This window comes from Sarcophilus harrisii, chromosome X (assembly GCF_902635505.1).
Source record: "Sarcophilus harrisii chromosome X, mSarHar1.11, whole genome shotgun sequence".
In the NCBI taxonomy this organism is placed as follows: Eukaryota; Metazoa; Chordata; class Mammalia; order Dasyuromorphia; family Dasyuridae; genus Sarcophilus; species Sarcophilus harrisii.
Window position 1 is genome coordinate 54,250,903 of NC_045432.1, and position 27,285 is coordinate 54,278,187.

At 38.3% G+C, this 27,285-nt stretch overlaps 2 long non-coding RNA genes across 4 annotated transcripts in view; both read left to right on the forward strand.

The window, feature by feature from the left end:
* Positions 1-2,500, forward strand: part of LOC116420199 — a 34,625-nt gene extending 32,125 nt beyond the window's left edge. For 2 of the 3 annotated variants that reach the window (XR_004230482.1, XR_004230483.1), the window contains exon 5: positions 2,025-2,500. This is a non-coding gene — a long non-coding RNA (uncharacterized LOC116420199). Of the gene's footprint in view, positions 1-733 lie in introns of all 3 variants that reach the window. The other variant, XR_004230484.1, reaches the window with a different exon arrangement.
* A 9,251-nt stretch (positions 2,501-11,751) lies between these two features.
* On the forward strand, positions 11,752-23,761 carry LOC116420237. The gene is made up of 4 exons (XR_004230534.1): positions 11,752-11,858; positions 13,105-13,701; positions 21,863-21,920; positions 23,256-23,761. It is a non-coding gene; the product is annotated as an uncharacterized LOC116420237 (long non-coding RNA).
* The last annotated feature ends 3,524 nt before the right edge of the window (positions 23,762-27,285 follow it).

Genomic DNA, 27,285 nt, shown 5'->3' on the forward strand with positions numbered 1-27,285 from the left:
CTTCATGGGGTGTATGTATACTGTTTGTATATATATATACATATATACATAGAAACACATACATATGTATGTATATTTTTGTGTATATACATATATATGTATGTATTTTTCTATATTTAGCGCATTGTCAATATGAGTAGGTTTTCAGATCTACTACCCACCCTCACCAACATACCTCTGTGTCAGTTCCTTCTCTGCACCTAATTCTAACTGGTGGAGTGTAATTGCTATATTTGCCATTTCTTAGACTGTTTTGCTTTTTAAAGGCAGATCATATTCAGTTCTGCTCCTGTCTTACTCTTTTAGTGTAGTTGGGAATCTATCCTGTTCAGTTGAAATTGTGGCTCCAGTCTATGTGACTCATTTTTGTTTGTTTCTTGTAGAATTTTTTTTTTGATCTGGGGTTTTCAAAATTAAGAATACTATTTTTATTTATTTGTTTGTTTATTCGTTTGTTTTGCTCAAGAAAACTGGGGTTAGGTGACTTGCCTCAGGTTACATAGCTAGGAAGTGTTCAGTATTTCCGATCATGTTTGAACTCAGGTCCTCCTGATTTCAGGGCTGGTGCTTTATTCACTGTACCACCCAGCTGCCCCCACAATAATATTCTTAGGTATTTTCCTTGTAGGATCTGTTTGAGGTGATCAGTGGATTTTATTTCCTCCTTTCCCCTTTAGTTCTATAAGTCCAAGACAATTTTCTTATATCATTTTTTGGTTGTTTTGCACTTTAGGAATTGAGGAATTCTGCAGACTAAAAGTTTCTACCCACTGACCTTTTGCCTTTTTCTGGTGAGTGTCCTCGCTTATAAACACCCCTGATCAAGTGGTGAGTTTGGGTCAAGCAAAAAAAACTATTGGGTGTATCTGACACAATCAGCACATTTCTGACCTTCTCAGGATTATGTATTCAGTGCTACAAGTGGGGTTTGAGCCGAGGAATGGCCATTGAGACCCTCAAATGGAGAAGCCAGGCTAAAGGTGGGGGTAGTGGATGAGAGGACTCGGTCCCCATTTGATGGATGGCAAGTCCCAGTCCCTTGGTGTGTTGTAGCTTGGTAGGAGACCCACTTGGCGGCTAAAGATCCATGCTTTTTACAGATGGGAAAGGCCTAATGGATACAGCTACAGAGGAGTGTAAGAAGCAAGGGATGAAATAAGTGTCATAATAATAGCTAATATTGAAGGTTAGTGTTAAGGTGTACCAAGTGCTTTTGCTATATAATCTCATAATATGAGCATAGCTGTCCCTTAAAATGTATTGAAAAGCTTTTTAAATCATAAGTTGTCTCCCTTCCTCATTTCTCTCCCCCCCTCATTGGGAAGGCCAGCCGTTTGACTCTTTGTGTTTGAGCCTGAAGAACAGATTGTGTCTGAACCTGTTCAGTCCCCCTTTGCCCCAGCCGCTCCTGATCCTGCTGCAGTACTGCGATCTGCAGGCCCGTCTGTTTTGTTGGCTAGTTAACCAGGAGGTTTGCAAACACAAGTAGGTTCTGTTGACAGCCTCTGACTTTTCTAGGAACTTTCTTGGGTGTTTTCAGGCATCTAAGGAGGCATGTGATCAACATGGTTTGATCAAATTAGCCAGATGTAGACAACAGCTGGGCTTCTTCATCACATAGTCCTTTAAAAAGGATGTGTCAAGGGTTCCGTTCATACCTCACAGTGCAGCCCCATAACTAGAGAACTCGGTAAAACTGCTGGATGTCAAGCTCCTTTCCGGGTCTGGGGGTCAGGGGGAGTTGGGGGTTCACAGGCCTTGTGCTGGTGCTGAAGGGGAGGAGGAATGTAATAAAATAAGCTTGAAAAGAATGAGTTCAAGGAAGGATCCCCATTGCGTTGGGCAGTGGAGAAAAGGAGGTATCATCACGTCACTTTTAGAATCAGACTTTATAAGTGAAAGGAAAGGTAAAGTTTTGAGATAAGTTTGGGCATTACAAAGAGCATGGCATCCCTTAAAGGAAGGTTTATTGCTGAAAAAGAAGAAAACTACAGTGTCTTAACATTTCAGTCCTTTCTTTACAGATCTACCTGCACTGCTTCTGATTCAGGAAACTTTAGCCAGTAACCTCGAGTTACACCCAGCATGGACACTTCTCAGTTTTCCAGAGCTCCCCTTCTCCAGAGGCTTGAAGGTCACTTCTGAGTCACTGGACACTTATTGAACTGGGCCGCATTAGATAAATAGAGTGTTTCTTAAATTGTTCATTGTTCTTACAGAATTTTTTACAGTCCTTGAGAACTCCCTTCAGGTAGAAGTTAGTTTCACCCTCAAGGGAGTATTTGCAAGCTGTGAAGGCTTGGGTTACTTGGAGGGTTTTGTCTTTTTCCTCTCACAAATGTTTGTGGCCTTAGAAAAAAATCCACGTCAGAGTGGTAGGTGTCTGTCCCAAAGGTACTGTGTGTGACTGTATAATTCTGAATTGTAAAGCTACTTAATGGAGTCTTGCCTTGAAAGTTGAGGATCCTGAACAATTTTTTGGCTTCCTCTTGCCAAGTCCACAAAAGATCTTCCCTCAGACTAGGCTAGAGATTTTCATTGTCCATTTGTGGTCTTCCTCTGACTCCCTTGGCCTCCCCAATCTAGTGGTTGCTTCCAAGGATCATTGTAAGGTAGGTCTTCTTGTGTCTGGACAAGTAGCCTCTCTCAGTCTCTTTCCTCTTTGTTTTCCTCCCATTGGTTGAGCCGTCTTCTAACTATCTCACATTGGCCTTTGCTTATTCCTTGCACTTTGAATCAGCAGACATGAGGTCTTATTCACTTTCCTGGAGCCCACAGCAGAACTTGCTGTGTGTTATGCTAGTTACTTGGATTATATAGAATCAAATAGGGTCTTGAAGATAATTGCCACAAACAGCTTCTTCCTAAGTTTAAAAAGCTTCATGCTACCCAGTAACCTTCAGGGAGACTTTTACGTGGCCTATTCCAGTGTGCTTAGTATTTTTGTTTTTAATTTACATTTTAAAAATATTTAATTAAAACTAAATATAAAGTAAGAAAAATGAAATAGAAAAAGACAGAAAAAGGAAAACCAAAACATTGTTATGTGCCCAAGAAGAAAGGAAAGAATTATAATATAATAAATTTCATTTCAAAAATTTTCCTTATATATATATATTTTAACCTGCTATACCTTTATTTTATTTATTTATTTTTAAAATTGTAACTTTTTATTGATAGAACATATGCCTGGGTAATTTTTTACAACATTATCCCTTGCACTCACTTCTGTTCTGACTTTTCCCTATCTCCCTCCACCCTCCCTCAGATGGCAAGCAGTCCTAAATGTTAATTATGTTTGTATATCCTAGATACAATATATGAGAACTGGAATTGCCTCTTGTTGAACAGGGAGAATTGATTCAGAAGGTAAAATAACCTGGGAAGAAACAAAATGCAAACAGTTTACACTCATTTGCAGTGTTCTTCTTTGGGTGTAGCTGCTTCTGTCCAGCATTGATCAATTGGAACTGAATTAGAGCTTCTTTTCAAAATCCACTTCCATCAGAATACATCCTCTTACAGTATCGTTGTTGAAGTGTATAATGATCTCCTGGTCCTGCTCATTTCACTCAGCATCAGTTCATGCAAGTCTCTCCAATCCTCTCTGTATTTATCTTTCTGGTCATTTCTTACAGAACAATAATATTCCATCACATTCATATACCACAATTTACCCAACCATTCTTCAATTGATGGGCATCCATTCATTTTCCAGTTTCTAGACACTACAAACGGGGCTGCCACAAACATTTTGGCACATGCAGGTCCCTTTCCCTTCTTTAGTATCTCTTTGGGATCTAAGCCCAGTAAGTGGCACTGCTGGATCAAAGGGTATGCACAGTTTGATAACTTTTTGGGCATAATTCCAGATTGCTCTCCAGAATGGCTGGATTCATTCACAACTCCACCAACAATGCATCAGTGTCCCAGTTTTCCCCGATCCCTCCAACATTCATCAATATTTTTTCCTGTCATCTTAGCCAATCTGACAGGTATGTAGTGGTATCTCAGAGTTGTCTTAATTTACATTTCTCTGATCAATAGTGATTTGGAATATTCTTTCACATGAGTAGAAATAGTTTCAATTCCATCATCTGAAAATTGTCCATATCATTTGACCGTTTATCAACTGGAGAATGGCTTGATTTCTTATAAATTAGAGTCAATTCTCTATATATTGTAGAAATGGGGCCTTTATAAGAAGCTTTAACTGTGAGATGTTTTCCCAGTTTGATGCTTCCCTTCTAATCTTGTCTGCATTAGTTTTGTTTGTATAAAGATTTTTAATTTGATATAATCAACATTTTGTATTTTGTGCTCAATAATGGTCTCTAGTTCTTCTTTAGTCACAAATGCCTTCCTCCTCCACAAGTCTAAGAGGTAAACTATCCTATGTTCCTCTAATTTATTTGTAATCTTGTTCTTTATGCCTAAATCATGGACCCATTTTGATCTTATCTTGGCGTACAGTGGGAAGTGTGGGTCCATGCCTAATTTCTGTCATACTAATTTCCTGTTATCCCAAACGTTTTTGTCAAATAATGAATTCTTATCCCCAAAGTTGGGATCTTTGGGTTTGTCAAACACTAGATTGCTATAGTTATTGACTATTTTGTCTTGTGAACCTTGCCTATTCCACTGATCAACTAATCTATTTCTTAGCCAATAATTTACATTTTATAAATATTTAATTAAAACTAAATAGCAAATAAGAAAAATGAAATAGAAAAAGAAAAAAAATCAAAACATTGTTACGTGCCCAGGAAAAAAATCAGGAAACATTCAAAATGTAATAAATTTCCATTTCAGAAAGTTTATATAATAGAAGAGATTATATTCATGACTCTCCATCTCTGCCTCTTTGTAGTTTTGTTCTCCGTTGTGCATTTTTTACTTTATTTTTTTGCTCCTTTCATCCCCTCTCCCCCCCACCCAAGCAGGCTACAGAGAAGCACAGGTATATTTATCCAAACATAGACATGCATTCACACACACATACATATGTGGGAGGAGGATGTGTGCATATGAATAAATATATACATATTCATTCCCACACATATATGTATATATACCTATTTACCTATTTGTATTTACATGGACATATACATAAGCATTTACACATATGTAGAAATATCTATTACACTCTTACTATGTCTGTCATCAATTTTTCTCTTAATTGAATCTTTAAGTTTCATTTTGTTTAAGAGCAATGATTACTGACTCTAGTTGTTTTCTTATAAATTCTATTCCCGATTTTTAGTATAATGTTTATATATATTTATATGTTTGTGTGTCTTTTTCCTGTCTGTGCTAATGTTTCTACTTGAGTTATACTCCTTAGCTTTGCCTTGCTATTTTTTCACCTCCCCTCTGCCATCAATCCTCCCTTATCTTCTTCTCCCACCTCCCCCCATTATTTCCCTCTCTTTAACATCTTCCCATTAATTACATTTTCTCCAGTTCCCATTAATCTGAACCTGCTTGTGGACTACACCTTAACCTATTCTCTTCCCCTTATTTATTTATAGATTTTGGAGGATTCTATACACTCCTTCCTTGATATATATATGCATGCTTGTATGTATTGTTTCCTGTTTAATCCATTCTCATGGGCAGTAGATTTTCAGAACTACTAACAGCCTTACTTCGCATGCCCCTTTGTTGGTTCTTTCTCTTCATCTAATTTGTGGAGCATAATTACTATATTTACCTCTTCTTAGAGAGTTTTGCTTTTTAAAGGCAGATCATATTCAGCGCTGGTCTAGTCTTATGAAGTACCCATTACTGATCTCGAGGTTAGACATATCGCTTACCTTTCTATGTGAAAAATAGAAAATATTTGTCCTTGTTGCGTTCCTTAATATTAATCTTTCTTGTTTGCTTTTATATGTTACATTTTCTATTCAGTTCAGATTTGATTGAGATTAAGTCCTGAAAATATAAATTTGTTGATTTTAATTCAATATTATAATTTTTCCTGAATATATTTTTTGTCAAAGGCCCAATTCCTTAGATTGTTGATAGATATAATTCTAGCTCCTGTGGTCTTTTACTGTAGGTGGTAATCAATCCTGTACAATTCTAATTGTACCTCCAGCATGTTTGAATCATTTGTGTCTTCTAGAATTTTCTGTTTGACCTGGGATTATTAAAATTATGAATATTCTTATGTATTTTCCTTGTAGGATCTATTTGAGTTGATGAGTGGATTTATTTTCTCCTTTCCCCTTTAGTTCACTCCAAGATAATTTTCTTATATAAAATTTTTATTGTTTTGTATTTCAGGTATTGTGGAATTCTGGAGACATAAAAGTCTCTATGTGCTGAACTTTGTCCTTTTCTGGGAGTAACCTTTCTTATAAACACCCTGATTAAGGGTGAGGTTGGTAAGCAAAAACCTTCTGGGTGTAGCTGACACTCAGCACCAGTCTGACCTTCTCAGGATGATGTATTCAGTGGTAGAAGTGAGGTTTGAGCTGAAGAATGGCCAGTGGGACCCTGAAATGGGGAAGCCAGGGTAAAGGTGGGGGTAGTGGATGAGAGGATTTGGTCCCCATTTGATGGATGGCAATTCCCAGTCCCTTGGTGTGTTGTAGCTCGGTAGGTGACCCACTTCTCCTGGGTCATCTGAGAGGTGAAGATCCATGCTTTTTACAGATGGGAAAGACCTAATGGATACAGCTACAGAGGAGTGTATGTAGCAAGGGATAAAATAAGTGTCATAATAATAGCCAACAGTGAAGGTTAGCTTTAAGGTGTACCAAATGCTTTTGCTATATAATCTCATAATATGAGCATAGCTGTCCCTTAACATTCATTGAAAAGCTTTTTGAATCACAAGTTGGCTCCCTTCCTCATTTCCCTCCGCCCTCATTGGGAAGGCCAGCCATTTGACTCTTTGTGTTTGAGCCTGAAGAACAGATTGTGTCTGAACCTGTTCAGTCCCCCTTTGCCCCAGCCGCTCCTGATCCTGCTGCAGTACTGCGATCTGCAGGCCCGTCTGTTTTGTTGGCTAGTTAACCAGGAGGTTTGCAAACACAAGTAGGTTCTGTTGACAGCCTCTGACTTTTCTAGGAACTTTCTTGGGTGTTTTCAGGCATCTAAGGAGGCATGTGATCAACATGGTTTGATCAAATTAGCCAGATGTAGACAACAGCTGGGCTTCTTCATCACATAGTCCTTTAAAAAGGATGTGTCAAGGGTTCCGTTCATACCTCACAGTGCAGCCCCATAACTAGAGAACTCGGTAAAACTGCTGGATGTCAAGCTCCTTTCCGGGTCTGGGGGTCAGGGGGAGTTGGGGGTTCACAGGCCTTGTGCTGGTGCTGAAGGGGAGGAGGAATGTAATAAAATAAGCTTGAAAAGAATGAGTTCAAGGAAGGATCCCCATTGCGTTGGGCAGTGGAGAAAAGGAGGTATCATCACGTCACTTTTAGAATCAGACTTTATAAGTGAAAGGAAAGGTAAAGTTTTGAGATAAGTTTGGGCATTACAAAGAGCATGGCATCCCTTAAAGGAAGGTTTATTGCTGAAAAAGAAGAAAACTACAGTGTCTTAACATTTCAGTCCTTTCTTTACAGATCTACCTGCACTGCTTCTGATTCAGGAAACTTTAGCCAGTAACCTCGAGTTACACCCAGCATGGACACTTCTCAGTTTTCCAGAGGTCCCCTTCTCCAGAGGCTTGAAGGTCACTTCTGAGTCACTGGACACTTATTGAACCCATTGAAATAGAGTGTTTCTTAAATTGTTCATTGTTCTTACAGAATTTTTTACAGTCCTTGAGAACTCCCTTCAGGTAGAAGTTAGTTTCACCCTCAAGGGAGTATTTGCAAGCTGTGAAGGCTTGGGTTACTTGGAGGGTTTTGTCTTTTTCCTCTCACAAATGTTTGTGGCCTTAGAAAAAAATCCACGTCAGAGTGGTAGGTGTCTGTCCCAAAGGTACTGTGTGTGACTGTATAATTCTGAATTGTAAAGCTACTTAATGGAGTCTTGCCTTGAAAGTTGAGGATCCTGAACAATTTTTTGGCTTCCTCTTGCCAAGTCCACAAAAGATCTTCCTCAGACTAGACGTTACAGAGATTTTTCATTGTCCATTTGTGGTCTTCCTCTGACTCCCTTGGCCTCCCCAATCTAGTGGTTGCTTCCAAGGATCATTGTAAGGTAGGTCTTCTTGTGTCTGGACAAGTAGCCTCTCTCAGTCTCTTTCCTCTTTTGTTTTCCTCCCATTGGTTGAGCCGTCTTCTAACTATCTCACATTGGCCTTTGCTTATTCCTTGCACTTTGAATCAGCAGACATGAGGTCTTATTCACTTTCCTGGAGCCCACAGCAGAACTTGCTGTGTGTTATGCTAGTTACTTGGATTATATAGAATCAAATAGGGTCTTGAAGATAATTGCCACAAACAGCTTCTTCCTAAGTTTAAAAAGCTTCATGCTACCCAGTAACCTTCAGGGAGACTTTTACGTGGCCTATTCCAGTGTGCTTAGTATTTTTGTTTTTAATTTACATTTTAAAAATATTTAATTAAAACTAAATATAAAGTAAGAAAAATGAAATAGAAAAAGACAGAAAAGGAAAACCAAAACATTGTTATGTGCCCAGCAGAAGATAAGGAAGAATTCATAATATAATAAATTTCCATTTCAGAAAATTTTCCTTATATATATATATTTTAACCTGCTATACCTTTATTTTATTTATTTATTTTTAAAATTGTAACTTTTTATTGATAGAACATATGCCTGGGTAATTTTTTACAACATTATCCCTTGCACTCACTTCTGTTCTGACTTTTCCCCTATCTCCCTCCACCCCCTCCCTCAGATGGCAAGCAGTCCTATAAATGTTAATTATGTCGCAGTATATCCTAGATACAATATATGTGCGCAGAACTGAACAGTTCTCTTGTTGAACAGGAGATGATTCAGAAGGTAAAATAACCTGGGAAGAGAAACAAAAATGCAAACAGTTTACACTCATTTGCCAGTGTTCTTTCTTTGGGTGTAGCTGCTTCTGTCCAGCATTGATCAATTGGAACTGAATTAGAGCTTCTCTTTTTCAAAGAAATCCACTTCCATCAGAATACATCCTCTTACAGTATCGTTGTTGAAGTGTATAATGATCTCCTGGTCCTGCTCATTTCACTCAGCATCAGTTCATGCAAGTCTCTCCAATCCTCTCTGTATTTATCTTTCTGGTCATTTCTTAAGAATATTCATCACATTCTATACCACAATTTACCAACCATTCTTCAATTGATGGGCATCCATTCATTTTCCAGTTTCTAGACACTACAAACGGGGCTGCCACAAACATTTTGGCACATGCAGGTCCCTTTCCCTTCTTTAGTATCTCTTTGGGATCTAAGCCCAGTAAGTGGCACTGCTGGATCAAAGGGTATGCACAGTTTGATAACTTTTTGGGCATAATTCCAGATTGCTCTCCAGAATGGCTGGATTCATTCACAACTCCACCAACAATGCATCAGTGTCCCAGTTTTCCCGCATCCCCTCCAACATTCATCAATATTTTTTCCTGTCATCTTAGCCAATCTGACAGGTATGTAGTGGTATCTCAGAGTTGTCTTAATTTACATTTCTCTGATCAATAGTGATTTGGAATATTCTTTCACATGAGTAGAAATAGTTTCAATTCCATCATCTGAAAATTGTCCATATCATTTGACCGTTTATCAACTGGAGAATGGCTTTGATTCTTATAAATGAGTCAATTTCTATATATTGTAGAAATGGGTTTTAAACTTTACTGGAGATGTTTTCCCAGTTTGATGCTTCCCTTCTAATCTTGTCTGCATTAGTTTTGTTTGTATAAAGATTTTAATTTGATATAATTACATTTTGATTTTGTCCATGGTTCTAGTTCTTTTTTGTCCAATGCCTTCCTCCTCCAAGTCTAAGAAAACTATCCTATGTTCCTCTAATTTATTTGTAATCTTGTTCTTTATGCCTAAATCATGGACCCATTTTGATCTTATCTTGGCGTACAGTGGGAAGTGTGGGTCCATGCCTAATTTCTGTCATACTAATTTCCTGTTATCCCAAACGTTTTTGTCAAATAATGAATTCTTATCCCCAAAGTTGGGATCTTTGGGTTTGTCAAACACTAGATTGCTATAGTTATTGACTATTTTGTCTTGTGAACCTTGCCTATTCCACTGATCAACTAATCTATTTCTTAGCCAATAATTTACATTTTATAAATATTTAATTAAAACTAAATAGCAAATAAGAAAAATGAAATAGAAAAAGAAAAAAAATCAAAACATTGTTACGTGCCCAGGAAAAAAATCAGGAAACATTCAAATGTAAAATTTCCATTTCAGAAAAGTTTATATAATAGAAGAGATTATATTCAGACTCTCCACCCTTGCTCTTTGTTTTTGTTCTCCGTTGTGCATTTTTTACTTTATTTTTTTGCTCCTTTCATCCCCTCTCCCCCCCCCCAAGCAGGCTACAGAGAAGCACAGGTATATTTATCCAACATGACATTTCACACAACATATGGGGAGGATTCATATGAATAAATATATAATTCATTCCACCAATTATGCTATATAATTACCTATTTACCTATTTGTATTTACATGGACATATACATAAGCATTTACACATATGTAGAAATATCTATTACACTCTTACTATGTCTGTCATCAATTTTTCTCTTAATTGAATCTTTAAGTTTCATTTTGTTTAAGAGCAATGATTACTGACTCTAGTTGTTTTCTTATAAATTCTATTCCCGATTTTTAGTATAATGTTTATATATATTTATATGTTTGTGTGTCTTTTTCCTGTCTGTGCTAATGTTTCTACTTGAGTTATACTCCTTAGCTTTGCCTTGCTATTTTTTCACCTCCCCTCTGCCATCAATCCTCCCTTATCTTCTTCTCCCACCTCCCCCCATTATTTCCCTCTCTTTAACATCTTCCCATTAATTACATTTTCTCCAGTTCCCATTAATCTGAACCTGCTTGTGGACTACACCTTAACCTATTCTCTTCCCCTTATTTATTTATAGATTTTGGAGGATTCTATACACTCCTTCCTTGATATATATATGCATGCTTGTATGTATTGTTTCCTGTTTAATCCATTCTCATGGGCAGTAGATTTTCAGAACTACTAACAGCCTTACTTCGCATGCCCCTTTGTTGGTTCTTTCTCTTCATCTAATTTGTGGAGCATAATTACTATATTTACCTCTTCTTAGAGAGTTTTGCTTTTTAAAGGCAGATCATATTCAGCGCTGGTCTAGTCTTATGAAGTACCCATTACTGATCTCGAGGTTAGACATATCGCTTACCTTTCTATGTGAAAAATAGAAAATATTTGTCCTTGTTGCGTTCCTTAATATTAATCTTTCTTGTTTGCTTTTATATGTTACATTTTCTATTCAGTTCAGATTTGATTGAGATTAAGTCCTGAAAATATAAATTTGTTGATTTTAATTCAATATTATAATTTTTCCTGAATATATTTTTTGTCAAAGGCCCAATTCCTTAGATTGTTGATAGATATAATTCTAGCTCCTGTGGTCTTTTACTGTAGGTGGTAATCAATCCTGTACAATTCTAATTGTACCTCCAGCATGTTTGAATCATTTGTGTCTTCTAGAATTTTCTGTTTGACCTGGGATTATTAAAATTATGAATATTCTTATGTATTTTCCTTGTAGGATCTATTTGAGTTGATGAGTGGATTTATTTTCTCCTTTCCCCTTTAGTTCACTCCAAGATAATTTTCTTATATAAAATTTTTATTGTTTTGTATTTCAGGTATTGTGGAATTCTGGAGACTATAAAGTTCTATGTGCTGAACTTTGTCTTTTTCTGGTGAGTACCCTTTCTTATAAACACCCCTGATTAAGTGGTGAGGTTGGGTCAAGCAAAAAAACCTTCTGGGTGTAGCTGACACTCAGCACCAGTCTGACCTTCTCAGGATGATGTATTCAGTGGTAGAAGTGAGGTTTGAGCTGAAGAATGGCCAGTGGGACCCTGAAATGGGGAAGCCAGGGTAAAGGTGGGGGTAGTGGATGAGAGGATTTGGTCCCCATTTGATGGATGGCAATTCCCAGTCCCTTGGTGTGTTGTAGCTCGGTAGGTGACCCACTTCTCCTGGGTCATCTGAGAGGTGAAGATCCATGCTTTTTACAGATGGGAAAGACCTAATGGATACAGCTACAGAGGAGTGTATGTAGCAAGGGATAAAATAAGTGTCATAATAATAGCCAACAGTGAAGGTTAGCTTTAAGGTGTACCAAATGCTTTTGCTATATAATCTCATAATATGAGCATAGCTGTCCCTTAACATTCATTGAAAAGCTTTTTGAATCACAAGTTGGCTCCCTTCCTCATTTCCCTCCGCCCTCATTGGGAAGGCCAGCCATTTGACTCTTTGTGTTTGAGCCTGAAGAACAGATTGTGTCTGATCCTGTTCAGTCCCCCTTTGCCCCAGCCGCTCCTGATCCTGCCGCAGTACTGTGATCTGCAGGCCTGTCTGTTTTGTTGGCTAGTTAACCAGGAGGTTTGCAAACACAAGTAGGTTCTCTTGTTGACAACCTCTGACTTTTCTAGCAACTGCTTTGCGTGTCTTCAGGCATCTAAGGAGGCATGAGATCAACATGGTTTGGTCAGATTAGCCAGATGTAACCAACAGCTGGGCTTCTTCATCACATAGTCCTTTAAAAAGGATGTATCAGGCTTCCGTTCATACCTCACAGTGCAGCCCCATAGGTAGAGAACTCTGCAAAACTGCTGGGTGTCAAGCTCCTTTCCGGGTCTGGGGGTCAGGGGGAGTTGGGGGTTGGTAGGCCTTGTGCTGGTGCTGAAGGGGAAGAGGAATGTAAATAAAATAAGCTTGAAATGAATGTGTTCAAGCAAGCCCCCCGCAGGGTTGGGCAATGGGGAAAAGGAGGTATCATCACCTCACTTTTAGCTTCAGACTTTATAGGTGAAAGGAAAGGTAAAGTTTTGAGATAAGTTTGGGCATTACAAAGAGCATGGCATCCCTTAAAGGGAGGTTTATTGCTGAAAAAGAAGAAAACTACAGTGTCTTAACATTTCAATCCTTTCTTTACAGATTTACCTGCACTGCTTCTGATTCAGGAAACTTTAGCCAGTAACTTCTTCGAGTTACACCCAGCATGGACACTAATCAGTTTTCCAGAGCTCCCCTTCTGCAGAGGCTTGAAGGTCACTTCTGAGTCACTAGACACTTATTGAACTGGGCGGCATTAGATAAATAGACTGTTTCTTAAATTCTTCATTGTTCTTACAGAATTTTTTACAGTCCTTGAGAACTACCTTCTGGGAGAAGTTAGTTTCACCATTAAGGGACTGTTTGCAAGCTGTGAAGGCTTGGGTTACTTAGTGGGTTTTGTTTTTTTCCCCTCTCATAAACGTTTATGGCCTTAGAAAAAAATCCACGTCAGTGTGGTACTTGTCTGTCGCAAAGGTACTATGTGTGACTGTATTATTCTGAATTGTAAAGCTGCTTAATGGAGTCTCGCCTTGAAAGTTGAGGATCCTGAACGATTTTTTGCTTTCCTCTTGCCAAGTCCACAAAAGAACTTCCTCAGACTAGACATTACAGACATTTTTACTGTGCATTTGTGGGCTTCCTCTGACTCCCCTCGGCCTCCAGGATCTAGTGCTTGCTTCCAAGGATCATTATAAGGTAGGTCTTCTTGTGTCTGGACAAGGAGCCTTTCTCAATCTCTTTCCTCTTTGTTCTCCTCCCATTGGTTGAGACGTCTTCCTAACCATCTCACTTTGGCTTTTGCTTACTCCTTGCACTTTGAATCAGCAGACATGAGGTCTTATTCACTTTCGTGGGTCCCACAGCAGAACTTGTTGTGTGTCATGCTAGTTACTTGGATTATACAGAATCAAACAGGGTTTTTAAGATAATTGGCACAAACAGCTTTGATCAGTTAGGTTATTAGGTAGTTTAGACTTAGGCTTTGAGTTTCAGTCCCATTTGGACTGGTGATATGGATACTTTGCTGCCTCCACACAGCAGCATGTTTCTTGCTAAGTTTAAAAAGCTTCATGCTACCCAGTAACCTTAAGGGAGACTTTCAGGTGGCCTATTCCCGCATGCTAAGATTGTTTTTGTTGTTGTTGTTGTTTTGCATTTAAAAAATATTTATTTAAAACCATATACAAAATAAGAAAGAAAAATAGTGAAAGATTAATTCATTTTCATGAGCCTAGCAAACCTCAGGAAGGATTTATAATATAATAAATTTCCATTTCAGAAAGTATTTATAATAGAAGAGAGTATGTTCATGACTGTCCATCTCTGCCTCCTTTTAGGTTATTTTTTTGTTCTCTGTTGTGCATTTTTTACTTTATTTTTTTTCCCCTTTCATCTTCTCCCTCCATCTGAGCAGGCAACAATTAAGTGCAGGTATTTTTATACATAGACATGCACATGCAAACTTATATATAGATACACACATACACATATATATGGGAAGGGGGTTTGTGAATATCAATAAATATATATGTGAAGACCGTGTATTTTTAAATCAGCAGGAGTCAGGAATTCAGGTTAGGGGAAAATCGTCAGTCTTTATTCTCAGTGAAGAAGGATCAGAGGTGGAAGAGAATCGGCGATGGCAATGTATGCAGCTGAGTCAAGAAGCTAGCTAGACCAGCAGCTAGGAGTATGGAACCAAGGTCAATCTCTCCCAGCTTCTCTTCCTGTCTCTCTCTGTCTCCACTCACCAAAATCGTCATTTCCTATACAACACATCAGGACTTGCACAGAGGGGTAGGACCATTCTTTTATTCAATCATGTATATTAATGAGTATAGTCCAATTACTATTTAGCTTCATATACTTGGGACCTAGCATCAACTCAAACCTCAGCCCATTACATCTCCCTTTTAATTTAGAACACAGGCGGTCATGCCATCCCTGACTCCTCAGGAGGTCAGAGCCAAGGGGAGGGATACAGCCTCCCTGACTTCTCAGGAAAGGCGGTGAAAGCACTAAAAGGAGATGATCACGCCCTCCCGGACATCTCAGGAAGGAGATGAAAGCACCAAAGGGAAGTCGTTGCTACGGGTTTCTGGGCTGAAGGGTCTTATTATGCACAAACCCATCAGCATGGGAGGTATTACACAAGCACATAGCAATAATGCAGAGGCTATTAGGAATGACTCTCCCCACAGTCAGTGCAGGCTCGATGTGGTGTAACAAACATGAATTGTACACGCAAGTAGCAGAATAGCAAACAATATAAATCAACATGGTGTTGGAAAAGATCACCAGAAGTCCTAGAAGGAGGGTAGCAGACAACAGTCACACATACACCTTCTTCAGAGCTAAGAGATAGTCCAAAACCAATCTATTGTCCATTGTTTCACATGTCAGGGAATCCAATGATCCCCTGAGTTTTTGAAGTCCTGCAAAAGTCTTTTATGTGTTAGGGAATCCAATGATTCCAGCAGATTTTGAAGTCCTGTAACAGTCTTATCATTTCTCAGAGAATCCAGTGATTCCTGAGGATTTTCGAGTCCTATGTCTCAGAGAATCCAATGATTCCTGAGGGTTTTGAAGTCCAACAATCTTTGATGTGCATGAGTCAAACGCCATAACTGCCACGCTCTTTCAATGGTGAGCACAATCAGCAACAGAACCAATTTGATATTTCTTGGGTCTTTCCTTTGTTTCAAGGGTCTGCTCTTCTCTGCAATGGACAAGGCGAATATGGCTGCTGGCACCCATCTGATTCCTTCTCCACCTGTGAGGAATAAGCAAACCCTCTCCCCAAAGCAGTTAGCCTATCTGGTCCTTTCCATTCACCACTTTCAGGGTCTCTCCACATCACCTGGCAATTACTAAAGATAGTGGAGCTGCTCGCACTGGACACTGACCTTCCGTGGGTTATAAAACCCTGTCTGCCGGAGCCAGTGCATCTTTGTCAAAATCAAGAAGTATAGTATAAGAGCTAGATTTAGAAGTTTTCTAGGTTACCCGTGGTCCCCTTTTGTTATTGGAGGAGCATCTTAATATCTCTTTTCTCCTTCCACTATTGCCGTCCCTGAGGATTAAAGGGTATGCCCGTGGTGTAAAATCTATACTGTGACAAAAGGTGCAAAATGTTTTGAAGTATAAGCAGGACCATTGTCTGTTTTAGCTTGTGCACCCCATAATGGCAAATGCTTGTATGAGGAATTAGTGACCACTGGCTGTCTCTTGCTGCTGGTATGCAAAAGTGAATCGAAAAGGTGTCTACCACAATGTGGGATGAAAGACAAACGACCAAAGATTTATAATGGGTCCAATCCGTTGCAGATTTCATTGGGTCTCAAACCACGGGGTTCTTCCCTGGAGGCAGTGTAGGAGTGTGGAAAGGAAGGCAAGCCACAGGCTTTTACTATGCTCCTAGCTTCCTCTTGTTATGCCTGATGGATATTTAGAATGAGATGCCTGGCTTCTTGGAACAAAGGAGATTGACCAACATAGTTAGAAGGCTACCTGCCTTTGAAGCATCAAATATGGACCTGGAAGTCCACCAGAGAATGGACATGTAATAAGATCTTGGCCGATGCTTCTCACTTGCTCTTGAAGTTTCTTAAAAGAGCTGAATATATTAGAGGCTGCAAATTTTATTTGCTTGGCAATTCTTGTACCACACCTACTGAATAGGCCGAATCAGATATTTATTTATGTCTCCTGGATAATAAGTAAGAGCTAGAATGATCTACATCCATTCTGCTGAGGGATTGAAAGGAGTTCTGACTACTCTCTTTATAGTTAGATCATGAGAGTACACAGAACAAATATTATGTTTGATGCATCCGTGAAGATAGTTGGTCCTTGAAGAGGAACTTTAGAAACTTTTCTTCAAGAGTCCATTGCCAATTATGTAATAGTCTAGTTATCTTTAATGGAGACCCATGTAAAAAATTTGGAGCCATGGCTAATAAAATTTACCACTTGGATGGTCTCCACACACATTAATTTGTGTATTGGTATAAAGGTGTATGTCTTGTCAGGTCTTGTCCCAGATAATTGTACTGCCTCTTAGTGGCCTTAATAAAATTCCCAGCCACAAGCACTGGGTAGGGAGTAAGGCTTTGTTCTGGTTGTGCGGAGGTTCACCCACTCTTATCACACTGTGTCCTTGATGAAGGACTGCTGGGGTGCCTCTTGTGTGGCAAAACTGATATCTCCAAGGGTTTTGAGTGACTCTTTCAACCACATTGGATAAAGCCAGTTCAACTTCTCTCAAAGCCTCTTGAGCTTTTTGTAAGCTGGCGGGAATTTAAAGCACTGTCTCCCTTAAAATGTCATATAACGGTTGTAACTGATAGGTAGTCAAACCTAACACTGTCGATCTATTGGATATCTCCTATTAATTTCTGAAAATCATTCAATGTGTTTAGCTTTTCTGTTCTTAAGTGACAGATTTCAACTGTAAGCACCTTAGGGTATACTTCATATCCTAAATATTGAAAAGGAGCATGTCTTTGAATTTTTTTCTGGTGCTATGTATAATTAATCCTTAGTGTTTCTATGGTCTTTGTAGACTTGTTTAACATTTGTTCCTCAGGTGCACATCCCAAAATGTCATCCATGTAATGTAATAGCATTAACTTTGGAATGCTTTTCTTGACAAGAGCAGCAGCAACATACATTTGACACATAGTAGGGCTGTTTTCATTCCTGTGCAAACTGTCCATTCATATCTTTATAAGGGCTCAGCTAAGTTAACGCTGGGCACTGAAAAGGCAAATCTTTCAATCCTCCTTATCCAGAGGGATAGATAACAATCCTAATATCTTCCAAAGAGGCCATTCTTAGGCAACGATGGAGATGGAAGTCCAGGCTGAAGAGTCCCATAGTTTCCATCTGTTCATTCACTTTCTTAAATCTTAACCCTCCATTTTCCAATTCTTTTCACAACAAACATTGGGGAATTCCAGACTTAGAGAAGGTTTTAAGTGTCCTTAGTCAAGCTGCTCCTGTACTATATCTAATAAGGCCTGAATTTTATCTTTTAAAGGCCACTGCTCTATCCCACAACTGGTGTATCGTTTTCCATTGGATAGAAACAGGTAAAGTGTTCAGGCCTTCACAGCAGCCCTGCTTAAAAACCAGGTATCATTTTAACCTAATTTCTGTAAACGTCTCCTTCCACAGATTGATGTGGATTTTTCAACTATAAAGGAGTAAAACCCTGTTTGCCTTCCAAAAGTCCATCTCACGGGGCAGCACAACTTCAGCTGCTATTGATCCTCCTACACAGAATATAGGTGTCTGCTTTAATCTTTGGCCAGTGACTGGCTAATTGGCACCTCTAATGACCGTCTGATCTGCACCAGTCCTCCTGTCCTAAGCCATTTTTATAGTCGTAGAAGGTGGTCAGTTGTTACAGCTGCTTGTCCAGTAAATTGTGGGAAATTTTGTATCTAAATCAGAATCTGGGTGACTATCACCAAGCTGCTTATTAGGATTCTGATGAGTAAACCTGATGCTACCATTTCTCCTGGGAAAGTCAACATTGTCTGCCTGTATGGTGACTGGGAATTATTTTTCTTTTTAATAGCCTTATTTCAGGTTATATGCATGGGTAATTTCAGTTAACAATTGCCAAATCTTGTTCAATTTTCACCTCTACCCCACCTCCCTAGGATGCAGATGATATTAGATGTTAAACATTAAAATACAAATTAGATAATTCATCATGACCAAAACTTAGCTGTAGAATGATCTGAAATATTGTCATTGCTTGCAAGGAATAAAAATGATCATGAGGTGGCAAGGATTAATTCCAAGTAATGGTTTATCATCTCCGAGTTCTTTCTCGGAGCTGGTTCAGTTCATTCTGCTCCATTGAAATGATTTGGTTGATCTCGTTTGCGAGGATGGCCAGTCCATCAAACTGGTCATCATATAGTTGTTGTTGAAAGTATAATGACTCCTGGTCCTGCCATTTCCTCAGCATCCAGTTTGTAAAGTCTCCAGGCCTTCTGAATCATCCTGTTGGTCATTTCTTAAAGAACAGTAATATTCCATTATTCATATAACAATTTATTCAGCCATTCTTAACTGATGGAATCCATTCATTTCAGTTTCTAGCCACTACAAAAGGGTGCACAAACATTCGTGCACATACAGTCCTTTCCCTATTTATAATCTCTTTGGGATATGCCCAGTAGTAACACTGCTGGATCAAAGGTATGCACAGTTTGATAACTTTTGGAATAATTCCAACTACTCCAAATGGTTGGATTGTCCACAACCCACCACCAATGATCAATTGACTGGGATATTACTCACATTCCCAGTTTCCCACATCGTTGTGTGGATGGACACTGTTTGTACATATCTTAGAGGTAAAATGGTCAAGCCCTACTGTGCCTGGAGGCAAGGGATCCATAGGCTGGAGAAACAGATTTCACCTCTCCAGGGGTATCTCAGTTGTCTCAGCTGCATACAACTTATTCTCCTAATTGTAAATCCTTCTCCCATCAGGTGCTCCTGGGATTATGTGTAATCCCTTTCGCCATCATAGTTCCTGGCTGATTGGTCATATTGGGATATTGGCCCTTAGGCACTCTGGGTGCACCATTGCTGCCATCATGCCCCAGTGTTTTGCCTGTTGTTTCCCTGAACCTGTCCTACATTCTGAGGCCCAATGGAGCTCTGCCCATTTGGACATGGCTACTGGTCTTGTTCTCCCAACCCTGCTTTTCACTTTTCACTATTCACATTGGGCTTTCAGATGCCCTACTTTACCACACTGAAGCATTCGGTAATCTTCTAAAGTCCCTTCCAGAAGGACCCTTCTCCATGTTGGGATCTTGGAAGTCTGCACATTGTCTGGCTATAAAAGGCATTTGTGCCCACTGTAGGACGCTCTTAGAACCCTCTAAAGGGAGGATCCTTGAGCAGTCCTAGTATAATCTTTCTGCACACCTCATTAGCATTTTCCTTACAAGTTGCCTTATTAAACATCTGTTGATGGATTTTCCCCATTAGTTCCTTGTGATAGCAGTCGAAACGTCCCACAAAGTCAGCAAGGTTATCGCCCTTGTGTTATTTTTGAAGGCCTCCCTTTGTCATTTTTATTGTGAATCAAGTCCATGCTTTGATAGCATTAGCACAATTTCAAGTTATAGATAATTCTATGTGGATATGCATTAGGGACTATACTTTAAGTAGTGGTCATAGGTGATCAAAGCATGAACAACATTTTGACTATTTTGTTGGGCTTGTATCCTACAGAACTCACCTATATTCCAGAAAGCCACATGTAATTTTGTCCAGGTTCTAGGCATACCCTTGCTATAGATTTCCAGTCATTAGGATTCTTTATCTAATTCTAATATCCTAAAGAATTGATTCTTTAAGTTTGACTTTGTCTTAAAATCAATGGTTATTCACTTTATTTTTTCTTTTTTAAATTCTACTTTGAAACCTTATTTAATCATATTTCATATAATATTATTATTTATATACATGTATTTAGTTATATGGTTATATGTGTTTTCTTACTTCCTTTCTCTGCTAACTCTTCTAATTTAGTTGTACTCCTTAGCTTTTTCTTGCTATTTCTTAACCTCCTCCCTGCCATGGATGCCTCTCTTGCCTCTCTTACCTTCTTCTCTCCCTTATCTCCTCTCCTCCTCACCATTTCCCTCCCTCTTTTACCTCTTCCCTTTATGCTACACTTTATCCCATTCCCATTAATCTAAACACCCTTCTTATACCATACCTTAACCTATTCTCTTCCCCTTATTTACTTCTAGATTTTGAAGGAAGCTATATACTTCATGGGGTGTGTGTATGTGTGTGTGTGTTTGTGTATATATATACACACACATATGTATGTATGTATATACACACATACATATATACATAGACATACATACATATGTATGTATATTTATATATATATATATACTTATATATGTATGTATTTTTCCGTATTTAGCGTATTATCAATATGAGTAGGTTTTCAAAACTACTACCTGCCCTCCTCCACATACCTCTGTGTCAGTTCCTTCTCTGCACCTAATCCTAATTTGTGGAGTGTAATTGCTATATTTGCCATTTCTTAGACAGTTTTGATTTTTAAAGGCAGATCATATTTAGTTCTGCTCCAGTCTTATCAATTACTGGATTACTGCTGTTAATGTTAAACATATAGCTTACATTTCCATGTGAAAAGCAGAAACAGTTTGTTCTTTAGTTCTTTCAAATTAATCTTTGCTGTTTTCTTTTATATGTTACATTTTCTGTAGAGTTTTGATTTAGTTGGGGTGAAATCCTGGAAATTTGAATTTGCTGAATAATTTTTTTCATTCAATATTATGGTTTTTGCTGGATATAATTTTGGTCGAAGTGTACTCCTTTAGATTGTTGATACATATTATTCTACTTCCTGTACTCTTTTACTGTAGTAGGGAATCGGTCTTGTTCAGTTGAAATTGTAGCTCCAGTATATTTGAATCGTTTTTGTTTGTTACTTGTAGAATTTTCTCTTTGATCTGGGGCCTTCAAAATTAAGAATAATATTCTTATTTGTTTATTGGTTTGTTTTGCTCAAGAAAACTGGGGTTAGGTGACTTCCCCCAGGTTACATAGGTAGGAAGTGTTCAGTATCTCAGATCATGTTTGAACTCAGGTCCTCCTGATTTCGGGGCTGGTGCTCTATTCACTGTACCACCCAGCTGCCCCCACAACAATATTCTTAGGTGTTTTCCTTATAGGATCTGTTTGAGTTGATCAGTGGATTTTTTTCCGACTTTCCCCTTTAGTTCTATCACTTGAAGACAATTTTCTTATATCATTTTTTGGTTGTTTTGCACTTCAGGAATTGAGGAATTCTGCAGACTAAAAGTTTCTACCCACTGAACTTTTGCCTTTTTCTGGTGAGTGTCCTCGCTTATAAACACCCCTGATCAAGTGGTGAGGTTGGGTCAAGCAAAAAACCTATTGTATCTTACATTATCACTACCTGTCTCACCTTTTCAGGACTATATATTCAGTGCTAGAAGTGGGGTTTGAGCCGAGGAATGGCCAGTGGGACCCTCAAATGGGGAAGCCAGGCTAAAGGTGGGGTCAGTGGATGACAGGACTTTGTCCCCATTTGAGGGATGGTAAGTCCCAGTCCCTTGGTTTGTTGTAGCTCGGTAGGAGACCCACTTCTGGGTCATTTGGGGGGAGGGTGAAGATCCATGGTTTTTCAGATGGGAAAGGCATAATGGATACAGCTACAGAGGAGTGTATGTAGCAAGGGATAAAATAAGTGTCATAATAATAGCCAACAGTGAAGGTTAGCTTTAAGGTGTACCAATGCTTTTGCTACATAATCTCATAATATGAGCATAGCTGTCCCTTAACATTCATTGAAAAGCTTTTTGAATCACAAGTTGTCTCCCTTCCTCATTTCCCTCCCCCCTCATTGGGAAGGCCAGCCGTTTGACTCTTTGTGTTTGAGCCTGAAGAACAGATTGTGTCTGATCCTGTTCAGTCCCCCTTTGCCCCAGCCGCTCCTGATCCTGCTGCAGTACTGCGATCTGCAGGCCCGTCTGTTTTGTTGGAACTATAAGTAAAGAATTAGAAATAAGACATTGAGATAAAATACAGTTGTAACATTTTACAATATATCTTCTTGACACATTCATGATTTGAATTCCAATGCCAGGAGGTTTGCAAACACAAGTAGGTTCTCCTGTTGACAGCCTCTGACTTTTCTAGCAACTGCCTTGGGTGTCTTCAGGCATCTAAGGAGGTATGTGATCAACGTGGTTTGGTCAAATTAGCCAGATGTACCCAACAGCTGGGCTTCTTCATCACATAGTCCTTTAAAAAGGATGTGTTACGCTTCTGTTGATACCTCACAGTGCAGCCCCCATAGCTAGAGAACTCTGCAAAACTGCTGGATGTCAACCTCCTTTCCGGGTCTGGGAGTCAGGGGGAGTTGGGGGTTGGCAGGCCTTGTGCTGGTGCTGAAGGGGAGGAGGAATGTGAATAAAATAAGCTTGAAATGAATGTGTTCAAGTAAGCCCCCCACAGGATTGGGCAGTGGGGAAAAGGAGGTATCATCACCTCACTTTTAGCTTCAGACTTTATAGGTGAAAGGAAAGGTAAAGTTTTGAGATAAGTTTGGGCATTACAAAGAGCATGGCATCCCTTAAAGGGAGGTTTATTGCTGAAAAAGAAGAAAACTACAGTGTCTTAACATTTCAATCCTTTCTTTACAGATCTACCTGCACTGCTTCTGATTCAGGAAACTTTAGCCAGTAACTTCTTCGAGTTACACCCAGCATGGACACTTCTCAGTTTTCCAGAGCTCCCCTTCTCCAGAGGCTTGAAGGTCACTTCTGAGTCACTGGGCACTTATTGAACTGGGCCGCATTAAATAAATAGACTGTTTCTTAAATTCTTCATTGTTCTCACAGAATATTTTACAGTCCTTGAGAACTACCTTCAGGTAGAAGTTAGTTCAGCCTTAAGGGACTGTTTGCAAGCTGTGAAGGCTTGGGTTACTTGGTGGCTTTTGCCTTTTTCCTTTTTCAAATATTTGTGGCCTTAGAAAAAAAATCCACGTCAGAGTGGTGGGTGTCTGTCCCAAAGGTACTCTGTGTGACTTTACAATTCTGAATTATAAAAAATCGAGTCTCCCCTTGAAAGTTGGGGATCTTGAACAATTTATTGGCTTACTCTTACTCTATTATTATTGGCCAAATAATAAACAAACTATGTACAATTATGTCTTGCCCCATTTATTCTTTTCCCTATTTGAAGCCATGTCAGGATGGTATTTTCATTATTCCATCTCTATGGAATTACATATACATGAATGAAACTATAATCACAAGTTAGTTGTAATTGAGTTTCAAAATTGTTTACATGATCCATTAACTATATTAATGATTGTTCCATCAACTTTAGTCTGTTTTAATTCATTATCTATATTAATTTTTAAGAAAACTTGTGATTTGTTTTCTAATTGATCTGCCAATTGGGCCGTTCGAATAGATTGTTAGAGTTGTAGCTGAAATGGCAAGTGAGGTAATAATAGCTATGGCTGCTAGAACTCCAACAATTGAATAATCCAACAAATCTTTTCCTACTTCTGTTTTCTAATTTTTTTTTTGATATTATCTCAAGCCTGTTCACCTGTTGAGCTGTAGCAATGGTGATTAATTTTAGCAGGCCCTATCACATTAGATGGGTGTTCAATGATTAGAACTATAAGTAAAGAATTAGAAATAAGACATTGAGATAAAATACAGTTGTAACATTTTACAATCTATCTTCTTGACACATTCATGATTTGATTTCCAATGCCATTCCTTAAAACAATATCTGTAGTTAGAAACATCTGTGGATATTTTAAACATGCTTGTATAGTATATTTCTGAGGGGCCTGAAAAATCATGGAATCCCATATCTGAGATATGAAAATTTTTACCATTCTAAGTCTCAAATATATTGTAACAGGATACCCATCCAAACACTGGATAATTTGGGTTCCATTCACCGACCAGTTCCAGTTCTTCCCCAAACCGATGAGCCCCAAAGTTTTCTGGGGGCAGGGACGATGATCTTATCTTCTGAAACTACTTCCTGCTGAGAATTGGTATAGAGCTGAATTACCTGCAGGGTCCCATGTTTTTATGGAGCGGGTGGTGGTGGTGGTAAGCTGAAAGTGATTGACGCATTCAATCGTTGGTTCAGCTTCTTGAAGCTTGTCAATGCAGTTGTAACTGACCGAAATCTAGAATAAAAAATCTAGCAAATAAAGGTAGGTCTTACAGACAATCATGTTAATTGTTCTTACGTTATTTTGTAAACCTTTAAGGGATTTATTTTATAAATAGATGACTAGGCCAAATACTTACTCTTCAAATTATTTTGGACACAGTGACTACATATTTTCAGATTGAAAACCTCAAGATAAATAATTGAATTGTGTTCATGACTTCTACTGACCATTTGCTGTATTTATAGAAATTTCCTATAGAAGGAAAATACAGGGCTATGGTTATAATACTATCAGAACTGGTTCTTCAGGCCTCAGCCTGGGAGCATACACATGACAAGCTTAAGTATCCTTAGCTTGGTTTGATATCTAGTTATAACAGTTCTACCTTATAGCTACTCAGGGATAATCATTTGGGTTTTTATTTATAAGGAGACACAACTTAGGAACTGAGTCAGAAGGATCCCGTCTTGAGCATAAGCCAAGGTTTTCCAGATACAGACCTTCACCTATTCAGGGTCACATTTTTCTGAGTAGCTTATGGAATTTCTTTCAAGTGGTGGGTTACTGATGTAATGATCAGGCAATCAGATTCAGAACTCAAAAGAATATCAGTTACAGTTCTAAGAGATTTTTATCGTTAATAGCAAATTGTAATTGCAGCTTAGGGCTAGATAATTTTTCTTTTTTAGGTTTATCACAACTTGGGAGATTTTTGTTTAACTTGTTTTACATGTTTAAACTCATCCTAGTGCAAAGGATTAATCATTAATCAAGCTTATAGATTCTTAATAAATACTTTCCTTGTTTAGGAACTCTACCTCCTAATATCATACGATGATCAATTCTGATGGATGTGACTTTCCAACAATGAGATGATTGAGGCCAATTCTAATGATCTTGTGATGAAGAGATCTATTTATACCCAGAGAAAGGACAGTGGGAACTGGGTGGGTGTTCCCACAACATTCTCACTTTTTTTGTTGTTCATTTGCATTTTGTTTTCTTAATCATTTTCTTTCCTTTTTGATCTGATCTTTCTTGTGCAACAAGGTAATTGTAGTAAGAATTTACATATATTGGATTTAACACATTTAAAAAGGGAACTATACCTACTAAACAGGCTCATTTCTCAGGGATGATGACCTTGCTTACCCTGAAGGTTTTAAGAAAACTGGCAAGTTTACAAATTCAGGCGAGTTGTTAGAGGTACCAGGGAGGGACTGACCTTGTTACCAACTACAAACCTTCTTAGTGTTTTTATAAACTGTGCTGATTGATACCCTCATACTTGAAGTTGAACTGATAAGGCTTTCATCTCCTCTCTCTTACTCCGTACACAGTAATTATCAGTTTTAGGTTTAACATGATGACAATAAGCTCCAAATAACTTTACCAATTTTGGATTTGTCCTAAGTAATAGCCAAATAGTCTTAGTTGTAATTTTCTCTTAATTTTCTAGAGATGGTGAAAATACCTAATTCCCTAAAATACATTTACAAAATAATATAAAACAATTAGAAACGTTAATTAAACTTTCCACTTTCTTTTAGTTGACAAATCTGTTTTGTCCTCAGACTTTTGGGCTGTGACATTCTCAGGGAGGATTTCCATTCCCTTAAAGGATTTTCCTTTTTTTTTAGGGCAAAAATAAGACTTTTTTATTGAGATAGAATAGATTTTTAAATTTACTTAACTTTAGTTCATAAGATTTCCTTAATTCTAATTAAATGTTTTAGACAAACTCTATTGCCATTTGGATATTTTCTAATTCACACAAATCATTTCTCTTTTGTGAGCCAAGAAAGAGTTAAGATGTCAATTTTTTGTGACCGGGCCCTGAGAAGTCTGACTCTCTATAACTGAAAAGCAGGCTGCTTGCAAAGCTTTTTAAATAATGGTGAACTGCTCTTCTGTTTTCCTAAATTTCCAAACTTTTAAATCTTCTTTAAACACAGTTACTGGAAATAGATTCCAATTTACACATACCTTTAGTCAGCTTTGATTAGAGTTCCTTTAAAACTACTTTTACTATCATATCTCAAATAACAAATATGTAAATTTTCTTTCTCTCCCTCTTATCCCTTCTTCCAGTCACGGAAGGAGGGAAAAAGGAAGAGAGAGAGAGATTATATGCACTATCTTCCTAGTCCTGATGAGGCTTTAATTTAGTTGCATTTGCTTAATTTAATTTATACACACCCAAAAATTATTTATCTCAACATTATCATTGTATGTTGGTCACATCTAAAAACCCATATAAAGTTAGCAAATGTGAAGCAATTTTGTCCAATAAAGCAATTAACATATAGCATTTGTTTTATGCTAAGCACTTTTGCAATCGTGATCTTCACAACAACAATCATTATTAGATTATCTTTACAAATAAGAAAACTGGGCAGAGATAAAAAACAATTTGCTATAAATTACATAGCTAATACATTTCTGTAACTGAAATAGAGAATGGTGGGCTTTCCAAATACAGAAACTGTCTGACTTTTTCACCTCACGCTGCCATGCTGTGT